The following is a 9,087-nucleotide window of genomic DNA, read 5'->3' on the forward strand; positions in this document are numbered from 1 at the left end:
TGGTATATAAGGTGGCGTTGGTAGTGACACTATTATCACTTGTTACCAGTACAAGCTCGACAGCAATCATGTTCTTCAAAGTGGTGAGTATAAATTAGATTTTCGAAATATTTGTATCAATATTATATCGGCTTGCTTTTCTGTAATGTGAATCCAGCACGATGAGTACGCTTTAACCACTGAACCGATTTATGTGAAATTTGCTATTTAAATTGTTTGAGTCCTGTGGGGACGGGCCCAGGATAGTTTTTTTTATCCCGAAATTTATTCCTTAAGGGGGTAAAAAGAGGTGTAATATGGTAGTGGTACGTAAATACTAATACAACGCAGACGAAGTCACGGGCAGAAGCTAGTTAGAATTAATTTTGTAAGCAACTTGTACCATTGCATTGTACCCCTAAACACATAAATCCGTAAGTAACTCCGTCTGTCTGACTGTTACCTCTTCACGCTTAAACTAACCTGAACTGAACCAATTTAAATATAATTTTCTTTGGAGATAGTTTGAGGCCGGAGAAAGGGTATAAGATAGTTTTTTATCCACATATAAATACCTAGTTGAATAGGCACGTACACGTACGTAACTCCAAAAAAGTTATATTAAATGAAAAAAATGCATTTTTTTTTTTCAGTTTACCTTCCTCGCCCTCGTGGCTGTTGCCTTCGCCAAGCCCGAGCCAAAGCCCGAGCCGCAGGTGGTGGCGTACTCCGCTCCCGCCGTGGTGCCCGCGGTGGGCTACTCCGGCTACTCGGCGTACTCCCCGTACACCTACTCTGCCCCGCTCGCCGCCGCCTCAGGCTACCCCTACGCCTACTCAGGATACTACCTTCGTTAAAAACTGTTAATACGACCGCCAGCGTATGGACTCTGAAATGCTTTACGATTATTAAATGAACTTTTTAAACAAACTATTTGGTGTTGTTTATCATAAGATTTAGATGCAAACATACGAACAAAAGGACAAATACAGAACAGGACAGCGGAAAATGTTCGAAGCAACGAACAAATAACACATAACAAACGTTAATTTTATTGTTCTTCACTTGTTCATTACATTCTCATCTTCCTGAGCTGATCCCAGGAATTGGCGTGGGCACTCGTTTTTACGAAAGCGACTGCCATCTGACCTTTCAACTCAGAGGGTAAACTAAGTAGGCTTAAACTATTGGAATTAGTTACGATGTTTTGCTTCACCGAAAAGCGACTCGCACACTTGTTCATTACATTGATATTATGAATTAATTAATAGTCCTGGGAAAGTGCTAACTAGAAATTAGAAATTAGTTGGGTACTTACTCGTATGTCTTGTCTCACGTAATTATTGAAACTTTCAGTCATATATTATTTTTCCTTTTCTCATACATTTACGTCAAGTAGGTAAGTACCTACCTAATTCGTAATTACTTATTAAGCAAAAATAGTAATCAATTTTGACCAACTATGTACATACCTTAAGATTAAATTACTAGAAACTTTTACGTGTTTCCATGTTAAGATATTATAAGTACTCCGTAAAATAAAATAAAAACCGAATCAACTTTAAACCGGTCTGATAAAAAAAAACAGTTCCTAACAAATAAATGTCACGAATAAAATGTCGTCAATTACTTAGTATGACCAACACGCAGTGTTCTCAAGTAAGTACTTACAAGTCGATAAGCTTAATTGCGAATGCATAAATTCAATGCATCAGTGATTTGTCCTTGATATTAAAACAATCCACATTGCTCTAGATCAAACGCGTAAACAGTACACAATGTACACGCATGACCAGTTACTCCTTCCGCATAGTAACAAATCAATGAAGCTTTATAATACTTATGTATAATGCCAACCGCCCACTTTATTTCCAACGCCTTATTCTTTAATGTGTATTTTACACATCAATTTTATTGTGAGCCTATTGTGTCCCACTGCTGGGCAAAGGCCTCCCCCCTCTTCTTCCATTTATCCCGGTTTTGAGCTACATCTGGCCAGTCACTCAAAAAGGAGTCCAAGTTATCCCGCCATCGCCGACGAGATCTGCCGAATCCCCGGTTTGACTCGTGGGGCATTCCTCTTGTGTGATATATATTCCTGTTACTAAAATTGTATTCATGCGAGTGAGATGATTACCTAATAATAAAATGATGTAAGGGTAAATAGGTACAAATTAATAGTAAAAGTCGGCAGTATTGCTCGTTGGAAAGCATCACAATATGGCTCAATGCCTACTCGTAATGCGGCACGTTTTGTTGTGACGTGCAGTAATATTACGACGTTTAAAAACGTGTTCGACTCAAACGTTTTCTTCGTAATATACCTACCAGGAGGCCAATTCGAACTTGCAAATCGATGTAAATCCATATTATCCATATCCATACCTAGGTACTTATATTATAAATGCGAAAGTGTGTCTGTTACCTACACTTCACGCCTAAATGCTGAACCGATTTAGTTTAAATTTGGTATAGATTTCGAATTCGATTTATTTATTTCATAATATGAAATTACAATGAGTAAATTGTACTAATAGAAGTAAAAATGAGTGGTCAATACTCTAGATTCCCAATTTTTAATGCTCGTATTTCAAAAATATTAATACGCCGTTTTGTACATTCAGGTACGGAAGCCTAAAAAAAGGACTAAAAGACTTTTACCATTTCATTTTTAGTCAAAAATAAAGTGCGTTTGATGCATTTTGACCAATTTTATTAAGACATCCCTTTAGAGAGTGAAAAAAAAAGTTAGGTACTACGGGGAATGTATTAATTTCTTGTTAGAAATAAAACTCAATATTAGTTCAGGTTTACTGCAGTTTTACACAGTGTGGAAAAATAAGTCGGGCCCTGGAGGGAAACTACCTTAAATCCTTAAGCTGGCTCATTTTACTTAAAGGAGACATTCCTTTATTTTTAAAAAGAAACAACTGCATTCAAATATTTTCTAAAACTCGCTTGCCTCGCCCGGGACTCGAACCGACTAAAAATTCCAAAAAATAAAAACTCGCAATTTTATTCTACTAGTCGATACAGTTAATGTTAATGATAACATTTCTCCAAGAAACATTAGGTCTTAAACTCGTCTGTCGTACAAAAAATCCATAAAATGTAATATTTAGTACTCAAGATTTTTTTAGACAAGCCAAATTGAAGAAAAAAAGAAAAATACTTTGAATGCAGTTTTGTTTTTTTTTTTTAATAAAGGAATGTCTCCATTAAGTAAAATGAGCCAGCAAGGATTTATCCAGGGCCCGACTTATCTTTCCACACTGTATATGTAGGTGAGAATTTGAGTAACTTTAGTATTTAATAAAAAATAAGCTAGCCTAATTCCTGATTCCACGCACACGAAGTCGCGGGCAAAAGCTAGAATGATAACTATAAGTATAACTAGCAAGAGGCGAAACGAATAGTTAATAAAAAAATAATTTAAATACGTTATGAGCGGACTTTCTGAAGCTTACGTTCAGCTGTTTTTTGTTGTTACATAAAATTAGATATTAAATCATGTACTAAATTAGCTTATTAACAATAAAGCATGCAGTATGAATGGGTACCTAATCAAAATTTGGACCCTGTCGGGGCAACGAATTACTTTAAAGTAAATACAAATATAGATTCTGAATATTCTGATATAAGGCTGAAATTGAATCAACAGCAAATGTAGGGAGTATTGCTCGTTGGAAAGCACCTCAATATATCTCAATGCCTCCTCGTGATGCGGCACGTTTTGTTGTGACGTGCAGTTATATTACGTTACGACTTACGACGTTATTTAAAAACGAGTTCGACTCAGCGTTATACCGAAGGCCGATTCAAACTTGCAAATCAATGTCAATTTGATATGTTTGTTATCTTTATGCCGTGCAATCCGTGCATTCGCTCGTAGTAAGAGGCGAAAAAAACCCTAAATAAATAAATAAGTTGAATGCCTTACTTATAGGTTCAAGAGCGGACGTTTTCTCTAAGCTCACGTTCCGGTGTTCCTGGTTGTAGCATAAAATTAGACATTATTTGAAAAGTTATATTTAGCGAAAGCATTTACATATTTTATTTCTATTATTACAGTTTAATTTAAATAAGTATAGGCCAGTAAACATTTTGAACAAAAAGTTCTTGGCCATAAACATTCTAGATCGGTAGACATAGGTAAGTACCTATTATAATAATATACCTACATACTATGATATTTATAATACCAATAATACATGATATAACATTTATTAAACTTTAACTTTAGCTCATGTAGTATGAGCCAGTAGGCATTAGACGCGCTCAATATCTTGCTGCTTTCAAAAAAATACTTAAAGAACATTATTTATCTCTCCCTTAGTGCAGTTTGTATAGCATAGTTATTGTTACTCTGTGGCTGACATGCTACTGTCATATTTTAGCTATATTCTGGTCTATTATATATATATGTATGTTTATGTCTGTCTATTTGTATTTCGTATATGTGTATGTTTATTCAATGTGATTGTGTGTGTAAACGTAGGTTCCATAATGCTTTTGCAACAAGTACCTTCGATTATTTCTCTGTTTCCGCTACCCAAAGGTTGTCTGGAAGAGATCGCTCTTTAGCGATAAGACCGCCTGTTGTCTGCCTCTACATTTAATCAATTGTTCTTTTCTTTTGTATCTTTTTACTGAGGTGTGCCAATAAAGAGTATATCTATCTTTTTATCTATCTATGAAACCAAACGGATCGAAATAGATTTCAAGTGCCAAGCAACTAGTAGGCCGTTTTTTCAGGCTGTAGGTTAGTTTTCGTTCATGTCGTCTCGGATATGGGTGAATATGGTATCGATGCATTCCGTGTAATGCCCTGAATCTAAATATATGAGATGACAAGCGCGAAAGTGGTTGGGGTAGTTGCTGTGACGTCATAAAGTCGGCAGTACAAACTTTTTTTTATTTTCGTTTAAACATACCATGTGGAGTACCAAATGAAAGTGCTTTGTGAGTAGATCACAAATATATAACATACTATAACATACATTAACATAACATTTCACAATCCACAGTCGACTTCGACGTCGACCACAGACGACACAGCGAAAATCGATTTCTAGAAGACTTTTCTTTCGCTAGCCGGTCCACTAAACTAGTTCGATTGGAGGGTGTAGACCTAGTGAACGAGTATTAGAAACATTGGGGCTGGTAAAATTTTCACCCAAATTTGTCAAACAAACTTAAATCGCAGCTTATCTTATTATTACACGTAGGACATGATGAAATCGATTTAAGAAAGGATACCAGAAAACACAGAGTTAAAAAAACTTTATTGAAATTTGAGAGTCTTGAATTTGTTCAAAGTCCATATTCAGCTGTGATAAGATCAAATTCTTAACGGAGGTAGTATCCGGAGTAAGCGTAGGGGTAGGCAGGGGCGGCGGCGAGCGGGGCAGAGTAGGCGACCGGGGAGTACGCGGAGTAAGCGGAGTAGCCCACCGCGGGCACCACGGCTGGAGCGGAGTACGACAACACCTGCGGCTCGGGCTTGGGCTCGGGCTTGGGGCTGGCGAAGGCCACGGCCACGAGGGCGAGGAAGGCAAACTGAAAATGAATCCTTTTTGTACCTAATTTCGATGTAATCGATAAGAAAAATAATGCAAGGATGTGCTTAGTTACATAACGTCGAATATTGTGTGTTCGGACGGTTCGGACAATGACGACCCAAATATATTATAATCTTGACCAAACCTAAGTAATATATAGTATTCCGAATCTTGTTGCAAATTTTAATGAGTTCCTTTACGAGTAATTTTATTCTGTCTTTATCGCTAGTATGAAAACAAATTGGAAAACACAGAATGAAAAAATATAATACCATTTTGGAGTCACCTCACCTGTTTATGATCCTAGCTTTTAGTGAAAATGTTTAAATATCACTGTAACTGTAAACCTGTTACGTTTTATACAACAAATAAGGGACAAACCGAATTCGCCAAAACTATTTATAATTATGTACATACCTAGATACAAATTATAAACAAAATAATCGTCAGAACAAAGTGAGGTCTACCTAGTTAACTAACGCAATTTCAATTTTTTGATTTTCAAAAGATCTTGACCATACTGGTAGTTGTTCCAATCCCTATGAAAGATGCTTTGTTACGGTACAGGACAGAACAAGTCAAATGGAACCTTTACTTACAATTTTGGAGAACATGGTTGATGTCGAGCTTGTACCGGTTACAAGTGATAACTGTTCTAACACAACGACAACTTATATACCTATGCTACGCCCAACGCTGGTAGCTGCTTCATCTCCAAACAAACAGTGACCCTGATCTTCAGACTAATCGGGTCTTCCGGGCAAGATTAACATAGTAGGGCAACTCAATATCATTTTGCTAGAGATCAGAGGCCTAGTAGTACAGGAAGGTAAAATGATTAAGGTTAGGCCTTTTATAACTTCGTAGACTATAAAATATAAATATAAATGTTGTAGTTAAATACTTTTAGGTCTATAACATTTTTAGTATGAGCTAGTTTTATGCGTCTTTCCTAGGCATATAAAATAAATGGACTTTGAAGCCTAATTTTGTTGCTGAACCATTATATACATGTTACTTATTAAAAGCTGTAGATATGATGAAATAAAATATAGGTACCAAAATTGTTATCTGTTATCTGTTCACAGGAATATTGCCCGTTTTTCGGAACGTTTTTGACCCTGTGTTTCATTAAGGTACCCACTCTGATTGAGGCGACTGGATAAAAAACTAAAATACAAAACACACAAAATAGGCGGAACGGTAATTTATTACGAATTTCTCAAACTGTCCGAATTATCCTGATTTAAAAGTGATGCCGTCGAAGTCCTCAGAAGTACTTGGTGTAGGTGATGGGGGCACCGGCTGGGTACAGGCCGGGTGAGTAGGCGGGGTAGGCGGGGTAGGGGGAGTTGTAGACCACGGGCGCTCCAGCCAGGTACGGCGACTGGTAGCCCAGAGGGGACGTGTACACTAGCGGCGGCGCGGGCGCGGGCGCCGCGAACGCCATAGCCAGCAGGGCGAAAAAGATCAGCTGGAATAAGAAACTGTTTTTAGAAAGTACACAATAGCAGGTCAAAATCTGTATGAGATGAGTCTCATAACTACTGTCTTATATTAAACAATAGGTTAGTTTAGGGATGCCAACAATTCGACGGGGTATCGGCGATCACACGAGGGTTTAGTCCGTGGAAGTCGGACATACCCACCAGATTTCTTCCGGGCCAGTGGGATCCATAAGGAATTCACCCTGGGTCATCAAAAAAAAGGATGCCAACAATAGGTTAGTTTGATAGCTAAAAATTACCTGAAAATCAGGCTATAAATAATACTCTCGGCTTCAAGTAAAGAGAAGCTGCATAAGCATAAGACACAGAGCTGAGCACATAACACTTTAATGTAAAGTACATTACTTAAGTCTTAAATCATTGTGAGACACGTTGGCTGTTAGGTAGGTACTATAAATAGAATATTTAAACGCACAGAAGTACATGTCTTCTATTTATCGTTTGTAAATTTTTTCTTTGATTTGATATAGTACACATATTGAGAAACTCTACTAATATTAAACATGCGAAAGTGACTGTCTGACTGTTACCTCTTCCAGCTTTAACTTCAGAATCGATTTATAGATGAAATTTGTTATAAGTACAGATAGTTTGAGTCCCGGGAAAGGACATATAACCCACTAATTCTTTTTTTATTTAAAAATTAAATACATAGCTTAGGTAAATATTTACCACGTACCTAAGTAAAATTTAAGAAAAGGACATCATGCGTAAAATATATTGCCTACTATGATAGGGTTTGGGTTCTTGGGTTCTTCAACTTCTACATTATATGGGTATACTATACATACATACCACGTTTAGAAAAGCAAAAGTTTAATTTAGATATATTTTTTAAATTCAAAATGACACCTACTTATTTTAAGTGTCAGTAACTATGAAATAAAAAAAAATTAAAACCCCCTGAATAACACGTTTTAAAAATAAGTCAAAGCAAATATGTAACAATTATATGGCATATATTATGTTCATTTACATTCTTTTAGTTTCGTAAGTAAAGCTGGTCAAGCAGATCTTGTCAGTAGAAAAAGGCGGAAAATTTGAAAAATGTAGGCACGAAGGGATATCGTCCCATACAAAATTTGAATTTCGCGCCTTTTTTTACTGACAAGATTTGCTTGACCAGCTATAATAGTTGCTATTTTATAAAAGCGTTTTTCAATAATAATACATGCCTACATTGTTTACCATTTGTCTAATTCTAAATAACGAGGTATAAAAACAGGAAGAACTAAGGACCTACATATGACCATCTACAAACTATTAAATTTCAAATATCATGTGCATTATAAACATTTACATTATATTTGATAATAAATATCTGGGTTAGGTTTTTTATAATATGTTTATATGTATTGTTTTTGTAAGTGTTTTTATATTTTATTTTTATATCCATATTATAAAATAACCTAGCCTAAGAGTTCAAATAAATAAAGAGAATAATTGGTATCCCTAAATGTGAATATAATAAACAGGTTAGCCTTACCAGCTTGTGCATGTTGCCAGTAGTTCGAATATCCAGGGATATATGATGCCCTTCGTAGATCTGACGGGGTTTATATAGCACACGCGAGTACTATGCAAGAATGCAAATAGTAGTAGCAATGACCTTTGCAGTCGGTTTTACAAACTGGATCCAGGTGAAACCGGGACTAAAAAAAGTACATTTTATTATGTTCCTAAAGGTTACTGGCAGTTAGTAATAAACGGGTTTCTTCTTGTTTATCTCTTGAGGTTTTTACGTTTCGAGGATGTCCGAATGTAGTTTTGTGTATTTAAATTGGATTGTAAACATGTTGCAAGCAGGCGCTTGCGGCGGTTTTTAGTGTTTGCTTGGTTCGTGAGAACGCGACATAGTCCGATTACATTTCAATTAAATTTGTTGTTTCCGAATGCAGTTTCTACAGTTTGCTGTTTTTACCTACAAAGAAGAGCATTATATTCTTATTTTACAAATAAAATAAATGTGCTTGCTTTGAGGGGAACGACAATTTTTACGGCAGAGCGATATCCAATCCCCCTAGTCCCCTAGGTTCACT

The 9,087-nt window shown here is 36.3% G+C and overlaps 2 long non-coding RNA genes across 2 annotated transcripts; one reads left to right on the forward strand and one right to left on the reverse strand.

Annotated features, from left to right (window-relative positions):
- On the forward strand, window positions 1–909 carry LOC134652205 (uncharacterized). Its single transcript, XR_010097171.1, has 2 exons — window positions 1–83; window positions 633–909. It is a non-coding gene; the product is annotated as an uncharacterized LOC134652205 (long non-coding RNA).
- Window positions 910–6,732: 5,823 nt separating this feature from the next.
- Window positions 6,733–8,791, reverse strand: LOC134652206 (uncharacterized). The gene is made up of 2 exons (XR_010097172.1): window positions 8,535–8,791; window positions 6,733–7,014 (listed from the first exon to the last, which is right to left on the reverse strand). It is a non-coding gene; the product is annotated as an uncharacterized LOC134652206 (long non-coding RNA).
- Window positions 8,792–9,087: the final 296 nt, after the last annotated feature.

Source organism: Cydia amplana, chromosome 11 (assembly GCF_948474715.1).
Source record: "Cydia amplana chromosome 11, ilCydAmpl1.1, whole genome shotgun sequence".
Classification (NCBI taxonomy): Eukaryota; Metazoa; Arthropoda; class Insecta; order Lepidoptera; family Tortricidae; genus Cydia; species Cydia amplana.